Consider the following 22,099-nt stretch of genomic DNA (forward strand, 5'->3'; position numbering starts at 1 on the left):
AAAGGTAGGGTGTAAATCAGAGTAAAGCAGGCTTTTGAGCTTGTTAGGGCCAGAGATTGATGACATCAGAAATCCCCATATATGGGCATAAAGGGATTTTGCTTTTGGGAATACCCATATATGGCATTTTTATTTTATTTTATCCTTTATTAATAAAAATACATGTATGTATCCATATACATATGGAGTTCAATATTGATGTTTTTGGAGAAGGTATGTTGTAAATGTATGCTACTTAGTAAGGGGCCTCGGGTTAGATACTCTTTGTATGGCCTCTGGAGGTCCTTGGCGTCGGTTAGTAGTATGCCCAGCACATAAGATGTGGGACGTCACAAAGCCTGCGGCCATGTAGCATTTTCCATCAGGCCTGTTGGTTTTCTATGACGGTAGTCCCATATGACATGATGGACTGGACTATCTCCATATATAGTGTTATCCACATTTCGTGTAGCCGCCCTGTACAGGAGGTGATGTCACAACTCGCTGACATCACACTGACATCACAGAGGATACGGACGGTCACGAGGATACGGAAGGAAGGAAGGACACTCAAGCGACACGGTTCTTCAGAGTATATGCGACCTTCGGTCGCAATAACCTGTATTTATGCCCGTTTTTGACCCCTGCCTGTATCTGGATTTGACCCTTGCCTAAAGCCCTTGTATTCCAGCCTGTTTGGACAGATCCCCAGTGTTTGGACCAGGACCGGACCCACAGACTACGATTAGCCTTATCCCTCTTGGACCAGGCGCCACGCGGATTGCCCACTCAGAACTATGAACTATGCTGCCCCTTTGACTCTCTCCACCTGGTCCCTTTGTAGTCTGGGAGCCAAAGGGTGATTTTTGGCTGAACGTGGATTCGCCTGTAAAAGTTTAGCTAGGGCGCCCGAGTCGGCGACCTTCGGGGTCACCACAGCACCCACAAAACTCTGAAAAGTGATGACTCATCACTAAAGTCGATGGGAGCCCAACTTGATTTGGCCGCTGTGGCGACCCCGAATGTCGCAGACTCGGGCGCCCTAGCTAAATCATTAGAGCATGCCCTGAGCTACATCTGTGCTAAATTTTGCACTTTTAGACTGATTAGCACGAGAAAAAAAACCCTAAGGCCTCCGACTAACATGAATGCTCACCCATACATGCATTGTTTTCTGAGGCCATTTCTAGCCCAAGGAATGTTTTTTGTGCGAAACAAATCATCATGACAAAACCCTAGTTAGACCCCTCAGATCCTACTTAAATACCCAGAAAAAAAAAGTTTTTCTGGGTATTTTCCTCCTGTATAGAAAGTCAATGGGAGCCCAACTTGATCTGGCCGCTTTGTACCTGCCTCTTTGCTGCTATTGGGTCCTATATCTGTTTGGTGAAAGTTTTTGCTATTTGCGGAAGAACTTATCACTGAAATTGTCTGTACGTAGTATAGACAAGAGCATATGAAAAATATCTTCATTGGGTCCATTGGAACAGGTTATTGTTTCCATTTTCTGAGAAGTAACTGCTTTGTTCATTCAAGGTTTCCACCCGACAGCAACAATATAGCCTACCAGTTTTTACTTGATAGTTTACTTAATCAATTCAATTTACTGTTGGGTGTAAATAAATTACACAATTTTGTGTCATTGAGAGAAATCATCTGTCTCTGCCTCTTCAGATAATATATTGATTTCCTAAAAATGTTAGATTAACCACTGGAATCATGATCCTATACTGTCGTTCAAAACAGTGGAAAAACTAATATTAAAATGTTACCTTTTGCCCCCAAAATTAAGGATGAGGACCCACATCTGTGCCATTGAACATTTGTGAATATTATTTCTAATTAGCACCATTGGATTTCCTGACCCTAAAAATGTTGATTTAGCCACTAGAATCATGATCCTACATAATCTAGAAGTCGAGATATTGAAAAACGAATATTCAAAGGTTGCCATTTTTCAAAGTCCAAGATGACCACCATATTGGCTTCAGCGCAAATGGAATCATGGATTTTCTGATTTGTTACACTCTGAAGTTTCCAAAAATGTATAGTTTTCCTAATCTCCAGAAAATTTTAACGAACCTTAATTTTTGGACAAATAGAACTGGACTATAAGTGGAGTGAATCACACACACAGATCAATTGAATGTTAGAATAGATATTGATGATGAAGCCATTTGGACAAGAAGAAAAACCATGAATCTCCTCTCCTCTCTTGTTGGAGTCTGATCATAGAGAAGGTTGTTTGTACCGGCAGCAATAAGACACCATAAGATGATGATGATGATGATGATGATCATGATGATGATGATGATGATGATGATATGATGATGATCATGATGATGATGATGATGATGATGTGGGGTTCTGGGATTGTTTGTGCTTATAGTACAGTGTAGTAATACGATATTAACAAAACAAATACTAATATAATATTTAAGATGAGATGGCAAAATATCGTCACTGTCTGGCCAAAACTAAATTTTGCCATAAATCAGGGCTATTGAACACCCTTTACAGCTGAGTGTTGGTTAAAATAATATTGAACCAATGGAAAGTAGTAAAAAGTGCTTTAGGACAAATCCTCCTAACTCCAAACTTTCTGCCAAACCGGCTAACTCCACCCGATTGGCCCGATATTTTTTTCATAAATATGTGCTATTGAACACCCTTTACGTCTTTGTGTTGGTTCAAATAATATTGAACCAATGAAAAGTAGTCGGTCAAAACCTCCTAACTCCACTTGAGCTCATTTTCCCAAAAATGAACATTTTGGAGTTAGGAGGTTTTGGCCCGACAGCAGAGATATTTAACTGTGATCATCTCCAAATGTAAGGTTGTTGACTGATGATGCTGGTAGAAGATAAGATAAGATCTAACATGAATGATCAGAGTATACATTTGGTAGAACAGATCATAAAATGATCTTGGATGTTTTACTTTGGTGCAGGTTTTAATGACGTTACTTCATGTCTTCCTGTCTGACCTCAGATCAGTTACCAGAGCATCGAGTCGTCTGACCCGGGCATCAACGTGCCGGGTCCCAGGAGAACGGTGTCCAAGCTGCGGAACGAGACCTATCACATGTTCTCCAACCTTCACTCTGGGACCACCTACCTGATCTCCGTCCGAGCCCGCACAGCCAAGGGCTTCGGCCAGACCGCCCTCACCGAAATCACTACCAACATCTCTGGTAGAGTAGCAACAATCACTGTGAAATCACCACCAACATCTCTGGTAGAGTAGCAACACAATCACTGTGAAATCACCACCAACATCTCTGGTAGAGTATAACACAATCACTGTGAAATCACTGGCAACATCTCTGGTAGAGTAGCAACACAATCACTGTGAAATCAGTGTTGACAATGAGGCTGTTTAATTTTCCATTTAGATTCTTAATGTTATTGTATTTAATTACAGTTGTTTTTAACAACACATGAAAAGCAGGACATTCCCTCAACACATTCGTAAGGTTTAAAGCTGCAATCCGTGAGTCTTATTACTGGAGATTCAAACCCTGGTTTCCTGCATGGGAGACCAAACATTTAGCGCTCACTCAGGATGGAATCTCTAGTTGGTCTAATGGGGATCCTAACAAATAAACTACTTGGTGTGAAGAGATATTGGGCTGAGCTTGAGGAACGTCTAAATGGAAGAGTTGGGTGAAAGAGTTGGTTGACCACCTCCAACCATTGCAGATTATTATATTGTATTTACATCTGTGCCATATTAGATATAATGTTATATTAACAGTAATACCTTCTGGACCACAGCTTTAAAGAAACACTTATTGATCGATATACTCTGGAAGCTAATTCAAATGCTGTGTTGAATTCCTAGTTATCACAGTGTACCTACACATTTCATAAATCATCCAACAGTTTGAATCAATAAGTTGTTAAAAATAAGCTACAGTTTTGTACAAAATAAGCAATAGTTTGGTAGAAAATAAGCAATAGTTTGGTACAAAATAAGCAATAGTTTGGGCTTCTTTCAGGTTGCTTATCCTCTACCAGGCTCTGGACCATCACTGCCTGTCATAGATGAAGACAGATGGTGGTGGTATATCTCTCTCATTGTGAGCTCTAATTAGGGACTGAGATCTCTCTCTCTCTCTCTCTCCAACTCTACATATTTGTTCTCTGAGGGAAAAGCTAAACTCCTGCTCCCACAGTGTAAGAAGTGTTTTCCTCTGCCTCTCCAAGCAGTGACACGCTGTCATTTCACACTGGAGCAAACATAAAGGAAGTGTTTAAGAAGCAGAGTAAGGACACAGAGGAGACACAGCCAGGGTGTTGTGTACAGAGAGTCTCTGAGCTTATTATTGCTGATGGACATCTGGTAATGATGCATGTTGGCCTTGTTAAGATCTGGTAATGATGCATGTTGGCCTTGTTAAGATCTGTTAATGATGCATGTTAGCCTGTCGAACCCACAACATGCTGTGAGGCATCAGAACCTATGTGGTATGTGCCTGGACCGCTAGGCCAGCAAGGGATGGAACACCTTTTGCAAGTGGCAAAACATCCAGTATTTGAACACAGGCAAATATATGCACACACATTAGAGCCTTGTACTGGTCCAAAACTCCAGCCAGAGCTCGGCCCTGGTCTGTGGTTTTTGAGCCAGCAAGGAGCAAGCAATTCATTATTCAGAGCCCTTTGGATGATCTACAAATCATCCGTCAGTAGGACTCTGTCAGGCAGCCTGCATTAAAGTCTCTTGTAGTTTGTGGCGTCAACAAACACACACACTTCTTACTGAATTAATCGGGTTCCTTAATGTCTTACCTTCCTGTTGTGCTGTTTAGAAGTGTGTGCTTTTAATAACATCATGGTTTATTAAGTCATTGATAGTGATATCAAAGAGAATAAATGTGCTGCTTGCATCTCCTGGGAGGAGCAGGACTTGGACCAAATCTCCTTCAATTTGTCCCCCACTACTGTGATGTTTAATTGTGTTGGTTTCCATGACAACCTGGAGGCAGAGGACACTGCATGAGAGGTGTGGGTGTTGTGTGTGGATGTTAGAATGGTTTGATCTGTTTAGGGCTCGTGTTCACACAAATCATTTTATGAGTGGAGGATCACTTTGTACATCATGTCCAGAGTGCTGTGACTTCTGAAGCTCACAGAACACTCACAACGTTTGAACCTACAGTAACAACCTTCACTGTGCTTTTATCTGTGCTATTAACACCAATAGCCTAGCTGAATTAATGGTAAATATCTGTTAGACTTCTCTGATAATAATATATACTAGTAAGACACCTCAGGGTGACTTGCGACCTCAGGGTGACATGCGCCAATTCTTGGCCATCTGGCCAGTGATGTATATGGGACCAGTTACTCATATGGAAACCCCTTCATGATAGTTATGTTATGTCAAAACATGCCCATATATGGACATTACCAAATATGGGCATTCCCATATATGTCCTTAACTCAGTTAGCGCCGGGCGACTTTACGAGCGACTAGTTCACTATGGCGTTTGGTGCCGAGCGACTCGGAGCGACTTTTATATAAAAGCATTGTTTAAGCTTTTAATATGTGTTTATAGACGGAGCGAAATGGTTAGCTTACCTCAGCTAATGTCCACACGTAAACCGTGAAAAAAAAGGATACGATTATGACGTCACCTTTAAACCAGGGCTTCCTGTTGACAACAGGCCTCTGCTAGCGTTAGCCTCAATGCAACCATCCGACCCTCACGTAGCTTCACTAGGTCGGATTTTGATTCTGAAACTTTCTGTGTGGCATCTATATACGTCCCGATGCCCATACCAATGGTGGTTTGAGACGATCAAGCACGAATTGAACAGTATTGAGCTGAAATGGTGACCGGCGGCCCGTCCATGTTAAGTCAATGAGGACCAAGTCAGCGTCTCATCCTGTTATGTGGATTTAAACAGGCTTAACATGGGACCATGTCAGTGTATGGTGTATGGTGGTCTCTAGTGGTCATCTGGTGGTATGGTATGATGAACGTGCATTCGTTAAGGTGGTCTGGTTAAGGTGGTCTGGGGGGATACAAAATAGCTATTTCCTGGCGTTATAAGCGCACATTCATATTCATATTTTGGAAATCTGGCCCTGTATGAGTTAATATTGATAACATAATATCCTTAACACATTCCCCGCCATTTAACAATACCTTCGTACTCTCCCCTGCCTCTGTCTCCATAGACTTCCATGTAATTCATAGTGCACGGATCATGCACACCCATGCCTAGATAATGCACCACGTGTCTGCACATTGCTCACAGCTTTCAAACAAAAAAATCCGAATGGAAATCCGTTCAGGCATTCATGAGATAGCAGCCATTATGTTTTCCTAAAATGTAAACAAAGATGGCTGCCATGTTGGAAAGATGGGGTTGCTATGGGGGTTAAACATGCAATTTCGCGATTGCTATCATGCCTACTAAAGTTTTTTTTCTCGGAATTATCGGGCCTGGCGGGGAAAGACATTGAAATAATCTCGGGACTATCGGGCCTGGCATGCAATGAGTTAATAATGTCCATAATATTGACAATATAGGAATCTCCATATATGGGCATAAAACATATGTTAATTAGTAATGCCAAACAGGGCCTTGGTGAGTTAGGGCCTTGGTTTGATGCCTGGGGTTCTCTAACATTCTCATTTCCGGCCTGGGATTTATGACATCAGAAATCTCCATGTATGGGCATAAAAGTTTTTTTTTCTTATTCTGGGTATGACCATATATGGTCTTTTATACCCTGAGAAATCTCGTAGCTTGTCTGACTGTCAGTACAGGAATTGATGTCACGTGACATCCTTTTTATGCCCATATATGAGTCATTCTGTACCACATCACTGTGACTCACTGACACCACGTGACATCACTTCCTGTACTGACAGTCAGACAATACTGACAGTCAGACAAGCTACGAGATTTCTCAGGGTATAATGCGACCTTCGGTCACAATTATAGACTGCTCATCATCACTCAAACCTGCTGAAACCTACTGAGAGTTTCAACATGCCTTTCCCTTAGAAATGCATGTCTTCAAGGTGCTGCAGCTTCTCTTTATGCAGCAAGTGGGATGTGTTTGTGTGGGACATTAAAGACACTGTCTCTGTCACAAGACTGGAGAGGCCTGGAGAAGCTTTATGAGGGAACAGGGACACTTTGATAGCTGTTACTATTCTGTGTGTGCAGCTCCTATGTTTGACTATGGAGACATGCCTTCTCCTCTTGGTGAGACAGAAAGCACCATCACCGTCCTGCTGCGTCCTGCTCAGGGTCGAGGAGCTCCTGTAAGGTGAGCGCACACACACACACGCACACGCACACACACACACACACACACACACACACACATACACACACACACACACACACACACACACACACACCCTGCATCACTGCATGTTTGCTGAACTACGTCAGTAATGTTTACTTGCAATGCAATGCTTTCTTAAATTCATCTTAATTCGTTTCTCAAAGTACAGTAACTGTATCTTGTATTGTCTTGGCTGCTACTGCTTGTATAAAAATCCTGTTTTGACAATCATAATCATCTTCATGGTCTCATACTGTAACAGGTTTACAGGTGTAAAGAATCAATCATAATCATCTTCATGGTCTCATACTGTAACAGGTTTACAGGTGTAAAGAATCAATCATAATCATCTTCATGGTCTCATACTGTAACAGGTTTACAGGTGTAAAGAATCAATCATAATCATCTTCATGGTCTCATACTGTAACAGGTTTACAGGTGTAAAGAATCAATCATAATCATCTTCATGGTCTCATACTGTAACAGGTTTACAGGTGTAAAGAATCAATCATAATCATCTTCATGGTCTCATACTGTAACAGGTTTACAGGTGTAAAGAATCAATCATAATCATCTTCATGGTCTCATACTGTAACAGGTTTACAGGTGTAAAGAATCAATCATAATCATCTTCATGGTCTCATACTGTAACAGGTTCACAGGTTAAAGAATCAATCATAATCATCTTCATGGTCTCATACTGTAACAGGTTTACAGGTGTAAAGAATCAATCATAATCATCTTCATGGTCTCATACTGTAACAGGTTTACAGGTGTAAAGAATCAATCATAATCATCTTCATGGTCTCATACTGTAACAGGTTTACAGGTGTAAAGAACCAATCATAATCATCTTCATGGTCTCATACTGTAACAGGTTTACAGGGGTAAAGAATCAATCATAATCATCTTCATGGTCTCATACTGTAACAGGTTTACAGGGGTAAAGAATCAATCATAATCATCTTCATGGTCTCATACTGTAACAGGTTTACAGGTGTAAAGAATCAATCATAATCATCTTCATGGTCTCATACTGTAACAGGTTTACAGGTGTAAAGAATCAATCATAATCATCTTCATGGTCTCATACTGTAACAGGTAAAGGTAAAGAAGTGGTTGCTCCATCATTAGTAGTTGTTGTGAGCAGAGAGAGCATCGAGGCAGGGCAGAACAGGAGAGGTATTTTAGCAGTGATTTCAGAGAAGACAACGTTGGATCCGTGTGTGAACTTAATGTCAACTGTTTCTTTCATCGACACGCAGTGTTTAACAACTTGAAGCATAATAAGACATCAAAGTCATAGATGTAATCCTCCAGGGAAACTGTCTTTGAACTGTAATGTAAATGTGAATATGGCTCATGTCCTTTCTACCCTGGTTGCACTGTAATGATGGAATGACTCTTTTATTCTATCCGTCCCTCCATTGGTCCTGGGCCTTTTCATACACGCACAGAACCTCACAACGTTGTCATCACATGACCCAGGGAGGTTCATTATGCATCCTGGTGGAGACTTGCACTACCAGAGATTTATAATATTGCAATATACGCAATCTCAATCTGAGCCACTAGAGGCGAGGTGGTACACAAATCCTACTAATGGTCAGGTCTCCTCAGTGGGAGCCGGCATCTGATGGCGAATCTCACGTTCATCCAATGATTACTGGTGCTAGAACCCTCGAGAGAAAGGTCTAAATAACAGTGTGTGATTGGTCAGTACGTACCAGGTGGTGTAAATAATAGCGTGTGATTGGTCAGTACGTACCAGGTGGTCTAAATAACAGCATGTGATTGGTCAGTACGTAGACTACGTACCAGGTGGTGTAAATATCAGCGTGTGATTGGTCAGTACGTACCAGGTGGTGTAAATAACAGCGTGTGATTGGTCAGTACGTACCAGGTGGTGTAAATAACAGCGTGTGATTGGTCAGTACGTACCAGGTGGTGTAAATAACAGCGTGTGATTGGTCAGTACGTACCAGGTGGTGTAAATAACAGTGTGTGATTGGTCAGTACGTACCAGGTGGTGTAAATAACAGTGTGTGATTGGTCAGTACGTACCAGGTGGTGTAAATAATAGCGTGTGATTGGTCAGTACGTACCAGGTGGTCTAAATAACAGCATGTGATTGGTCAGTACGTAGACTACGTACCAGGTGGTGTAAATATCAGCGTGTGATTGGTCAGTACGTACCAGGTGGTGTAAATAACAGCGTGTGATTGGTCAGTACGTACCAGGTGGTGTAAATAACAGCGTGTGATTGGTCAGTACGTACCAGGTGGTGTAAATAACAGCGTGTGATTGGTCAGTACGTACCAGGTGGTGTAAATAACAGTGTGTGATTGGTCAGTACGTACCAGGTGGTGTAAATAACAGTGTGTGATTGGTCAGTACGTACCAGGTGGTGTAAATAACAGCGTGTGATTGGTCAGTACGTACCAGGTGGTGTAAATAACAGCGTGTGATTGGTCAGTACATACCAGGTGGTGGTGGAGGAGGAGAGCAGTAGGAAAGTGAAGAGGGAGCTGGGACTTCAGGAATGCTTCCCGCTGCCCATGTCCCACGGCGAGGCGTTGGCGCGGGGGACGCCACACTACTACACGGCCGAGCTGCCCCCCAGCAGCCTGCCGGAGGCCAGCCCCTTCACAGTGGGAGACAACCACACCTACAACGGCTACTGGAACACACCGCTGGACCCCCGCAAGAGCTACCTGCTCTACTTCCAGGCCATGAGCAACTTCAGAGGGGTGAGTGGGCGCTGTTTTTACCTGGACCCTTTAAAAGGTCCACTGACAGAACCCTGAATGTGTGAGTCTGTTTTCAATCCCACTCCCGTCCGCTACAGCCTGAATTCACATTGCTCCTTCCTGCACCAAGGACATTTCATCACTCCTGCACGTTGCAGCAGAGATTGTGATCACTCCCACCCATAGCCGTGGGAAGATGATTTGAGGAGGGGGTGTGGTGAGGTGAAGCACACTGTGGCAGCCTTTGCAACTATGTGTGCCCTGATCAGAAACCAATTAGTGCACAATTTATTATATTGATCCAAACATACCTATAATTACAGTGTAGAGATCCTATAATGTAAATTACCCATATTAAACTTCACCATGGACAGCTCATTAACCACATTCTAACCCTAATGAATGACTAAGCTACAGTTTTTACTAAGAGTTAAGATACAAGCATTTTAATAAGACAGGCAGTAACTCTCTCTCCTTCTCTTGGTCTGCCGGCCATCATGATCTCAATATTATCCTGTAATGTGTGATTCCCAATTATTTTGTGTGCATGTTTAAGATTATAGAAAAGAGAATAATATTTTGCTCGATTGCAGGCCGATTTCAACATGGGTTAGAATTTAAACTCCCGTAGTGCGAGCCCAGCTTTAAGTAGCACACTCACAGCAGCAGGATTAAAAACATTACTCCCACCAGTCATAGACATTAATATGTCATTGATTCTGCAAATGTAAATAATTCTGAGCAAGTAATGAGGGGAATATCTGTATTTGTTAACGCTCTGTTTGATGTTTTAAGGCCAGTTGCCTTGTAATTCTTTAAGCACTATTTATGCTTGGGGGTTGTGTGATGAGCCTGTATTCTACTGGTAGTGTAACCCAGTTGGAACATTATGTATGGATGTGTGTCCCAGTGCTTTGATTCTGTGCAAACAAAGCACGTCTGGGACAAGGAATTACTGCATGAATTAATTCAGCTATTAAATCTCCTGGAATTACTGGAAGCCAGCTGGAATTAAAATGAAGTGTCCACACACTCTTTTTTCATCTCACATCATGGTTTCCCTCATTGTTTCATCTCCTTCATCTCTTTCCCTCTCTCCCTCTTCGTTAGGTTGTTTCAGACCTCATCCTCTCACTTGTTTTCCTGTCTTTTATTCCCACTCAGCTGAGCTCATTCCACAGTGTGACAAACACTGCTTCCACATGGCTCTGACTCACAATGGAACCAGAAGCACAGTGTGCAATCTTTACAGCCCTTGGCTACATAAAGATAATACTTCAGTCAAATATTGATAGAATGTAATCATGAATTATTCATGTTTTTCAGTCCCAAAGAATCTATTATCTACTTGTAGCCTTTATGAATAATGAATGACCAATAGTATTGAATTGGTCCAGGAGCCACCGATCTTAACTCTCCTGCACGGAGCATCAACACCATGAAAAGCTTTTGGCCTGATTTGATCCCAGTAGATTGATGGCAGATTATAATCCATCAAAAATGAGGAGAGACATGCATAATCATATCCACGCCCACAACTGGGCCGGTGCTAATCGAAAAGATAAACTAAAACTAAAATACGTTTTGGGCTCTTGTCTGTGTAAGGCTGTCTGTTCTCACCATTTCTTCTGATGATAATGTTTTTGAGGATGAGTTGTGATGTTGGCCTCCACAAAGACATTTACAAACTTAAATGAACTGACCAGGCTATGATTTAATGAGCCATGATGGATATTAAACTACTGTTTAGCTTACTATTCAGTTTAATTCAGGTTCATTATTTAACATATAAGCAGGGAACCTAATACAGCGTATTGACAAAAGTAAGAAGCTGTGTAACACAAAACAGGTGCAATAAAACAAATCCTACAACTGAAGCCCACAGTGTGTGAGAGTTCTCTGTTAGTTTACAGATTATAATCCCACGCCTTCAGCAGAACCATTCCAGATGTCCTTACACTGTACAGGAGTGAGAGAGACATTACTCAAGGATAATTGGACACAGGTGCAGATGCTCCTACTGTAGGTAGAAAATAGATGCTTTAATATTCACACCCTGCGGCGCTGGAGCTCAGCCGTTCCTCACACATTTGGGCCAGAGTTGGCCTTGGTCTCTCTGTGAGAATCAGATGGGAACGTTTTACTCCCTGCGCCGCTCGACTTCAGTGAACTCTGCTTTCTGATAATAACTGTACCGTTTCATTATTTAATTAGTTTTCTTCTTTTTCATTGAAAATCCATACAACAACACGACACGACACGACACAACACAACACAACACAACACAACACAACACAACACAACAGCGCTGCTGGTCTCCAAACAGCAGAATGTGTTTCCGTCCCAGTGGACAAACACACGGTGGGAGTGCAGTGTGAGCACTTCACACAAGAGGAGCGCTGAGCGTAGGATTAGGAAGGGAAGACCTGGCTTTACCAGCGGATGGGATTAGCTTTTGTTTTGCCTGGCAGGGGGCCAGCTAGCGCCCATGAGCCACAGTGAACAGGGGGGCACAGTGGCACATCACAGCCCCCACCTGACCTACAGTAGCTCTGCTACTATGGATGCTGCTGGCTCCCACCACATGTACAGCTGGAGACATTTTACTGGTCACATGATCACACAATGTTTCTAAATGCATGTTTGTGTTACACTGCTTCTTACTTTTCTCAATATGATTTTATGTTAAATAATGAACCTGAATTAAACTGAATAGTAAGCTAAACAGTTTAATATCCATCATGGCTCATTAAATCATAGCCTGTTCAGTTCATTTAAGTTTGTACATGTCTTTGTGGAGCCAACATCACAACTCATCCTCAAAAACATTATCATCAGTAGAAATGGTGAGAACTTAATATTTGCCATTTCCCTGTGCTAATTATCTTCACAGTTTTTAATTGCTTTGATTGATGCATCCAAAGAAGCTCTTGAAAGGTTGGGGATTCATATTGTTACTCTGAAGGCGTCAGCATGGGCATCTGCTAATCACACACACGCTAGCGCACACACATACATGCGCACACATACATGCGCACACACACACACACACACACACACACACACACACACACACACACACACACACACACACACACACACACACACACACACACACACACGCACACACACACACACACACACACATATACACACACACACACACACACACACACACACACACACACACACACACACATACACGTGCACATACACACACCTTGCGTTTTGGTGTTTCTGTTTCACAGAGCTGTCAGGCAGCACCAATTCTCTCCAGTGGGGGCAGCACTGAGCTGCTGTATGTGATCTGCTTTGATGATTTCAAAGTTAAAGTTACCACAGGCCTTTTCCCCCCTAGATAATAACCATTGTGTATTACTGTTATTCATCCTAGATAATAACCATTGTGTATTACTGTTATTCATCCTAGATAATAACCATTGTGTATTACTGTTATTCATCCTAGATAATAACCATTGTGTATTACTGTTATTCATCCTAGATAATAACCATTGTGTATTACTGTTATTCATCCTGATGCTTCTCCTTCCAAAAGCTGTTCATGTAAGTGTTAAAAGCTGTATTTATGAGGACACATCCAACAGCTCATTAAAAATACTGGCTTTGACTTTGTCACCACCCACTTGCATTCCCCACCCTGCTCCCTTTGACAGTCTCATCAAAGCACTTTTCTCCCTGTCCGTCTGTCTCCTTTGACAAATGGAAAATAACTATCTTTTTTAACACTCCTGTTGGTAAAAACTGCTTCACAACAACAATGCTTCAGTAACGAAGGCAATAGCTTTTTAACCTCATGGAGTTCCACATTATCTTGAATATGTGTTTCCTGGTTGTTGAGGTCACATCAGACCTGACATGATGATGTTTCCTGGTTGTTGAGGTCACATCAGAGCTGACATGATGATGTTTTTCAGTGATGTGATTAAACATGAAGTCAGGGTGATGTAGGTCCATGGTCCTGATACATCAGGACTCCAGGCTGTTTCCTCCTGTTTACCAGAGACGTTTGCAGCTTACAATGACAAAATTAAACACACAGACAACACATCCTCATACATTTGAACCACATGGGGGGTCCAGAGAATGAATGAGGAGTCCTTAGACAAATTAAAACTCACACCTAGTGTGAAGTGAGCAGTGCTATTTATGAGTTAATTTCATTCAGCGTCCCATGAAGCTTGGCCAATGTGACCCTGGGCGTACAACACACTTTGGACAAAGCCAGATGTTGGAGCTCCACACAGAGTGTGAGAGGCCTGTTCTGTACTGACTCCTCTCCATCTGTCTCTGTCACCTGGTTGATCCATCCTCTCCATCTGTCTCTGTCACCTGGTTGATCCATCCTCTCCATCTGTCTCTGTCACCTGGTTGATCCATCCTCTCCATCAGTCTCTGTCACCTGGCTGATCCATCCTCTCCTCTCCATCTGTCTCTGTCACCTGGCTGATCCATCCTCTCCTCTCCATCTGTCTCTGTCACCTGGCTGATCCATCCTCTCCTCCACCACTTCTAATGCTTAGAGATAGTGTTGATAATTCATTGACTTGACAGTAGTTCACAGTTGTCTGACAGATGTGCTTTTCTGCGTTGAGCACTTTGATAAAGTGGAAGCTCCATGTCACCACTTTGCTTCCATCATGCCAGCACTTTTCTAGACGCCCACACATTGACATAGTATATGGTCACACTATAAATCATTTGGTTCTCATGGGTAAAGTGAGGAATATGAATAGTTCTGCCTTTTATTTTTACATTATTTTTGGCATTTCAGCTTTTTTCCCTCAATAGGTCAGTTCAGACTCTGTAGAGAGATGGGAAAGGTGAGAGAGAGAGAGAGTAGGGGAGTAACATGCAGCAAATGGGGCATTGAACCGGGATTCTTTGTCAGCCATTTGAGCAAGTCGTATGTGCCCTAACCACCGTATCGAGTCGCCTTGAGTATGAATAGTTCTGCCTTTTTTTTATGGAAAACCAGCATTATATTATTTACTGTATATAAGGTGTAAAGTGTCTTTGCAGTATATAAGGTATATAAGTGTACATGTACAGTATATAAGTGTACATGTACAGTATATAAGTGTACATGTACAGTATATAAGTGTACATGTACAGTATATAAGTGTACATGTACTGTACGTCTGGGGTTGGTAGAAACAGCCATTCGTCTGTTATTTCTGTCAGTTTCAGAGAAATAGTTTTCTATAAAAACCCTTCCTCTGTTCCTGCATCATCACTGGATTAAGACGTTGTTTAAGAGAACGTGGGCCCAAAATGGATTTTCAATTAACTCATCTAGTGCCTTTCGCGTGATGTCACGCGATAAGTACTAGAGTACGTATAGTGCCGAATGCGTGATGTCGCGCGAAAAGTAATATATTACTGTAACGGCGAGTAAAAATACCTAGTACAATGGCCGACGCTCCGGAGACGAAATCCGCGCTGATTTGTCATCATCACGGCTCCACGAGCACACAATAGTCATCCCATAACATTGAGGTGGACGGCCGATCTCATCTTTAATGTCCATTATCTCAAAACAACACTTTAGAAGCGAAGATGGAGGCAGATGCTCGCTTATAAAACACATGTATAAACGCTCCTATGCAATCCAGCATGGCACCACGTAAACAATGATCGGTTCCGTCGCAGGATCCGATGACGTCAGACCGGAAGTACTTCCGGTCTAGACTTCTGGCCTTCAAAATAAGACAATGGCCGTTAATGGGGCTGGGAGGGGGCACTCTGGACCCCCTAATCCGTTAATGTCCTGGGCTCTGGATGAGTTAAAAAAGACAATTTAGTGACAGTTTGAGGAAAGAGCTTTTGCTGGTTTCTTGGCGCATGGATTTGCATAATTGTCCCATAATGCCTGGATTAGCATCTGTAAATGTTAATTTGATAATGCATCTCCTCCTAGAGGTGGCAGTGATGGAATTGGATTATGGTCTGGTATCCCATTAGTGTTGTTTGACACTACGGTCCTTTAGATAACAGTGAGATGTCATCAGTCCAAGTACAGCAGAGCAAATGAATTCCCTTTTGGAGTGGCATTTCATTGGTCTGAAGCCTCCTCTTAATTCTACTCTCTCTTTCAGCTCTCATCATTTATATGAGTCTCTCTCTTTTCTCTCTGTCAAATACTTCACTGCAGCTTCTGTGGTTTGTATTTTCACTCATTTAAAGTAGATTTATTGGTTTCTGTCCTCGAACTGATGATCCCACCTGATTCCTCTGTGTGAGAAAGACGCTACAGTGTAATGAAGGAATCCTTACAGATATTACCCAGCAGTCTTCTCTTTTGTGACAGTAAGGAGTGTGGAAAAAGGGAAAATATCTTGCACTGTTGCACACTGTCTGAACCTGTAAAAATAATCTTTATTTCATAACAACGTTTTGGTCCTGAGACTGAATCCTCCTAAATAAAGACTATTTTATCTCCTATGCAGAATTCAAAGTGTCACCAAGCCCTCTGATCACCATGCTCTCCTTCTCTTTCAGGAAACCAGAATAAACTGCATCCGCATCGCTCGCAAAGGTAATTCAACTCCTTTATTGTTTTGGTTTTCCATCTACAATGTGTCCTGGAATGGAAAGTCTTTGTAGAATAAAGTTTCAGAGAGCTTGAAGCTTAAATCATACTCTGTAGTTCCACAGTGTCCTACTGGTCCTACTGGCTTGAACTGATCTTCAAGTTAACAACACATGACATGACGATGTGAAATCAGTTCTTATACAAGTAGTTCTTATACAAGTAGAAATAATTATTTATTGGCTCTTTGTTCCAACTAAACAAAGAGGGGAAATGTTTTTGTTGTTATTTATTCATTAGATCAGTGTGAATAACATGTATTCATACAGTAGTTCTCAGAGAGACAAGACTAAACTCTTCAACTCAATGCTTCACTCCTTCTGACACGCACGCGCACACTCTCACACTCTCACACACATGCACACACACATGCACACACACACTCTCACACTCTCACACTCTCGCACTCTCGCACTCTCACACTCTCGCACTCTCGCACGCACGCACACACACAGCCAATGAATGAATAAAGAGCTGCTCAGAGTGATGTTCAATTAGAAGCTATGACAGGTCAGAGTGTATTTAGTTTCTTTAGATCTGGGGGTCTCGCTAGCATTAACAAGCCCCCTGCATGACGGGGGTCCCCAGACGTTCCTATCAGGGCAGCTCATCACAGCCAAAGTGGAGGCAAATGATTCTGGCTTGGATAACAAAGCTGAAGATTCCATTTCAACTTCCAGGTGACAGTTTAATTAAGGGTCCTCTGGCAGGCCCAACACAACAATAGACCTTCCATTTCTACTCTAAGTGATAATTTCCACCGGCGGGCAGCCGGCAGGTGCATGGATTCATGTGAAAATCTATTTCACGCTCGTGTTTGGTTTAATAGAAATTCTGGGGCTAAATGCAGCGCAGCCCGTCTTATCTGTCTAAAATGTCAGAGAAGTTAAATTGATTTCAAGCTCTTCTAGGTTTGTAGCATCTGCAATGTACTCCTGTATCACTCAAGAGGTTTAATTTGAAATGAAGTTACAGTTATCAGTTGCACAGCAGGCTGTGAGCTCGCTCCTCTACCTCTGTCTGGATGAAGAAGCTCACGGTCGCACCGAAGCCATTTGTTGTTCTCAGTCAGCCAGCAGTTTGTCACAGACACCAGGACACCTTGAGATGCTCACTGTAACTCTGTGCAAAGAGAAACCATCAGGGGAAACAACAGAACAACATTCATCTTTGATCTACAGTGGGACTGGCAAGATCTACACCAGTAGAGCCACTGTGGAAAGAAATCCTGAAAGATTTAATATTTAAAATGTAGTAAAAGCTCCTATCCAGTGCAAAAGTGCAAAATTGGAATAAATAAATATGAACTCTGGGCAAGACACATAAGTACAATGTACAATGAACCTAGCATTTGTCTAAACAACATGCTACTGTATCTAAATCACTTCTTAACAGTTGTGGTTGAGAACATGAGAACAATTCATCAATGTACATCTTGCACAGTAAACTAGCATCAAGAAGGGAGATGAGGAGAGTGAGGTGCGAGGGGTTTAGGTGGAGTCTGAAGAGGTGACATGGTCCATGAAGTGTACCACACATCACATCACATCCTATCACAGAGCATTGTCTTACAACAGCCAGCACTCTCAAACTAAAGTATTAGAGAGGTTCCCACTGAGAACAACATCTTAAAACATCTCTCTAATGGTCCTGACATGTAAGAGTTTCATATCGTCCCACTTTCAGTGTTATTTGGGCTGAGGCCGATCTAATGCCCCAGGCTGCCCATAGAGAAGGCTAAAACATGGCTCTGTTTCCCCCTTCTTCTGCCCCAGATCTGCTTCAGCCCCAACAGGCTGCTAGCTAGCTAGCGCTCTCCATCACTGCCCCCAGGCCTGCTGTGACTTTGTGCTGCTCTGGAGATTGTTTGGGCCGTTCCAACAGGCTCAGGAGGGGCTCGTTGCAGGCCTGTCAGGGACTAAAGGACACACTGACACCACTCGGGACAAGCTAGACTGGTTTACTGTAGCCACACACAGAAAAGAGCTTTTTGTGTCTTTACATAAGTATGGAGCTTTATGCCAGTGGAATGAATAACCCACCATTACTATAATGACCTTTTGCAGTATCGCACAGACAGCAGGGCACCTTGACATGATGACTGTAGCGCTGTGACAGCAGGGCACCTTGACATGATGACTGTAGCGCTGTGTGGGAGGAAAGATTACAACCTGCTGTCATCCTTTAAATCCAAAGTCAAAGATCATTTGTTTGAAGTGATTTCAAACCTCATTTTAAATCAGAGACCACTATTATAACCTCCATCACAAATAATCCCAAAACAATTATTGTCATAGTTTTGGATAGTAGTAATTGCATTCTGCCTCACGAGAACACACACCCGCGAGAAAGGAAGATGTGTGTGTGTGCTTTCTCAGTCAAATAAATTGCACAGTGAATTATATTTTCTTCTTTTTCACAGACATAGTGTGTACTCATGTCTCTCTCTCTGCTAGCGGCCTGTAAGGACCACCACAGGGCTCTGGAGGTCTCATTCATGTCTCTCTCTCTCTGCTAGCTGCCTATAAGGACCACCTTATGGCTCTGGAGGTCTCATTCATGTCTCTCTCTCTCTGCTAGCGGCCTGTAAGGACCACCGCAGGGCTCTGGAGGTCTCCCAGCACTCTGAGGAGATGGGGCTGATCCTTGGGGTGTGTGCCGGGGGGCTGGTGGTCCTCATTCTTCTGCTGGGAGCCGTCATCATCGTCATCAAGAAAGGGTGAGTGGCGCTCAGTTAGCCCGTATGCTAACTGTTTGCTATATTGTTGCAGTGTGTTGGAACAGACACTTCCAGGGACTACAAAGTACATTTGACCTCCTTTGCAAGTCAACTGAATGGCGTCCACATGCAGTATGTTTGCACAGTGCAGCATCTCTTCTTGCTGTCTTTTATTTGTATTATTGTGAAATGCTTTCTATGTGAACAGTGCCCTAATCATTGTGTTGTATTAGCTGAACTGTGTGAAAGGACAGCATTGTTTAGGAGGGATACTGGAACCACAGCCAGCCTGTATTGTTTCCAATCCCTTCTGCTGCACCACAGAGACCAAGCAACTCTGCACAGCTTATCTGAGTGTGAAGTATTTAATTAAAGGCTGATTCAATTCAATTAGCCACTTAATTACTCCCACCAAGCAGCGGCCTGACCCTTAAATGAGACGCTAATTGGCAGGAAAAGGTGTGTTTTTATAGATTATTAGCCAGTGATCCCAAAGCTCTAGCTATCTAACTAATAGTTAAACAGAGCTAGGGGTAAGAGGAGGCTTTTAATGTGAAATCCTTGTTTTGCATCAGACAGGCTTACCATCTGATGATGCATTACAACATAACGTCTATCCTAAAAACATCACAGAAAATACTGTATGTTTGGCCATTTTAGGAACATGTTAAACTACATCATCCTCTACAGAGACTCACTTTGCTCTGTATCTTAGTCAGCTGTAACAGTGTGCCAGCCTGAGGGGGAAAGTCTAGAATAAGATGTTCTTCCACAACTGAAATACTGGATGTGAAATTCCAACTGACACTGACATCCATGCCAAGTGAGAGGTGGCTGAGGGCTCTGGTAATCATTATCAAACATGCTGCCAACGCCACACGGCACGCTGTTGATGTTAGCGTTGACACTATAGTCCCCACATTAGTCCCTGTTGATGTTAGCGTTGACACTATAGTCCCCCACATTAGTCCTGTTGATGTTAGCGTTGACACTATAGTCCCCCACATTAGTCCAGACCACTGTCCTATAAGCTGTTGATGTTAGCGTTGACACTATAGTCCCCACATTAGTCCAGACCGCTGTCCTATAAGCTGCCTGTTGGTTCTCACACAACTGATCGCCAAATGTTATTCTGGCATGAAGCCACGTATGTTCATTAAAGCTGAGAGTTAAAGGAGAGGACGTGTTTCTCTGCTTTGGCTGTGATTGGGACCTGTCAGCACCTTGCTTGCTATAATGCTGTAGACATGCATGTGTCACATGCATCCAAACGGTTCCATCTCCACTGAAATCAATGCATCCCTCAGCCCACAGCTGGCATTGCTTGCTGCTTACATTCTCTTTCTCTTGATTTTCTTTTCTCCCTCTTTTTCTCCTCCTCCTCCACCTCACACTCCTCCAGAAGGGACATCTACTCTTACTCTTACTATCCGTAAGTGACTGCACCCTTTATTTTATAGTTTATTTAGTGTTTTATCATATTCATGCTTGTGCACATGGCTGTCATCCGCTAACGTCGCAGCCAGGGTGGGTGGCTGAGAGATGTTATGAAATGCATCCTTCATCGTCTCCCATTTCCTCCTCTCTCCCTCCCTGACATCCATTCTCATCTCCTTCTCTCTTGTCTCCTTTCCTACTCTGTGTGAAACTCTCTCTCCTTCTCTTTGTCCTTCTGATCCCTCCATCCCTCCTCCTTCTCTGTCCGTGTTTCTTTAATAGGAAAGCAGTGAACATGAATAAAACACCCCATTAGCTACCGCCAGGAGAAGAGCCATATGGGCAGTTTCACAGACCAGAGCACCTTGCAGGAGGATGAGAGGATGGCACTGTCTTTCATGGACGCACACACCTGCTCCGCACGGAGTGAGTAGAGACACACACACACGCACGCAGGCACGCACGCACGCACGCACGCACGCACACACCACACACACACACACACACACACACACACACACACACACACACACACACACAGAGAGACACAGACACTTCCATTCATAAGGCTCCTTCATACAGTGTCAGATGCTGTCATGGATCATCCATCAGTTTGTTATGGTGTTGATAGCGAGGTGTCATCAGAGAACCATTCACACCTGAACCATTCTGATAGGAAACAACCCTATGACAAAGTACCTTCAGCCACACTTTACCTTCATGCCTTAAAAGTACCTTCAGTCACACTTTACCTTCATGCCTTAAAAAGTACCTTCAGTCCACACGTTACCTTCATGACTAAAAAAGTACCTTCAGCCACACTTTACCTTCATGCCTTAAAAAGTACCTTCAGTCACACTTTACCTTCATGCCTTAAAAAGTACCTTCAGTCACACGTTACCTTCATGACTAAAAAAGTGAAATAAAAGTGAAAATACCTGATCTCCAATCTCCAACACGCTACAATTCGGTTGCTAGATTTGCTATTTTTAGCAACAATCTGGTACAATGAAGTACAGTATGCCATTCATTTATGAAATAGGAAAGGAAACAAAGAAAAGTAAATAGTTCCAATATGCAGGTATTTACGGTACTCAGAGAAGTAAAAGGTTCCAATATTCAGGTATTTACCGTACTCAGAGAAGTAAATGGTTTCCAATATGCAGGTATTTACGGTACTCAGAGAAGTAAAAGGTTCCAATATTCAGGTATTTACCGTACTCAGAGAAGTAAATGGTTCCAATATGCAGGTATTTACGGTACTCAGAGAAGTAAAAGGTTCCAATATGC

General features: G+C 42.7%; 1 pseudogene across 1 annotated transcript in view; it reads left to right on the forward strand.

Moving 5' to 3' along the window:
* LOC308300586 (receptor-type tyrosine-protein phosphatase U-like) overlaps positions 1-22,099 on the forward strand; it is a 175,827-nt pseudogene that overhangs the window by 151,022 nt on the left and 2,706 nt on the right. Inside the window, exons 10-16 of the transcript in view lie at positions 2,971-3,172; positions 7,170-7,272; positions 9,770-10,043; positions 16,563-16,599; positions 19,234-19,372; positions 20,775-20,804; positions 21,092-21,239. The product of the transcript in view is annotated as a receptor-type tyrosine-protein phosphatase U-like (transcript). The remainder of the gene's footprint in view (positions 1-2,970; positions 3,173-7,169; positions 7,273-9,769; positions 10,044-16,562; positions 16,600-19,233; positions 19,373-20,774; positions 20,805-21,091; positions 21,240-22,099) is intronic.

This window comes from Nannobrachium achirus (genome assembly GCF_963921795.1).
Source record: "Nannobrachium achirus genome assembly, chromosome: 2".
Classification (NCBI taxonomy): domain Eukaryota; kingdom Metazoa; phylum Chordata; class Actinopteri; order Myctophiformes; family Myctophidae; genus Nannobrachium; species Nannobrachium achirus.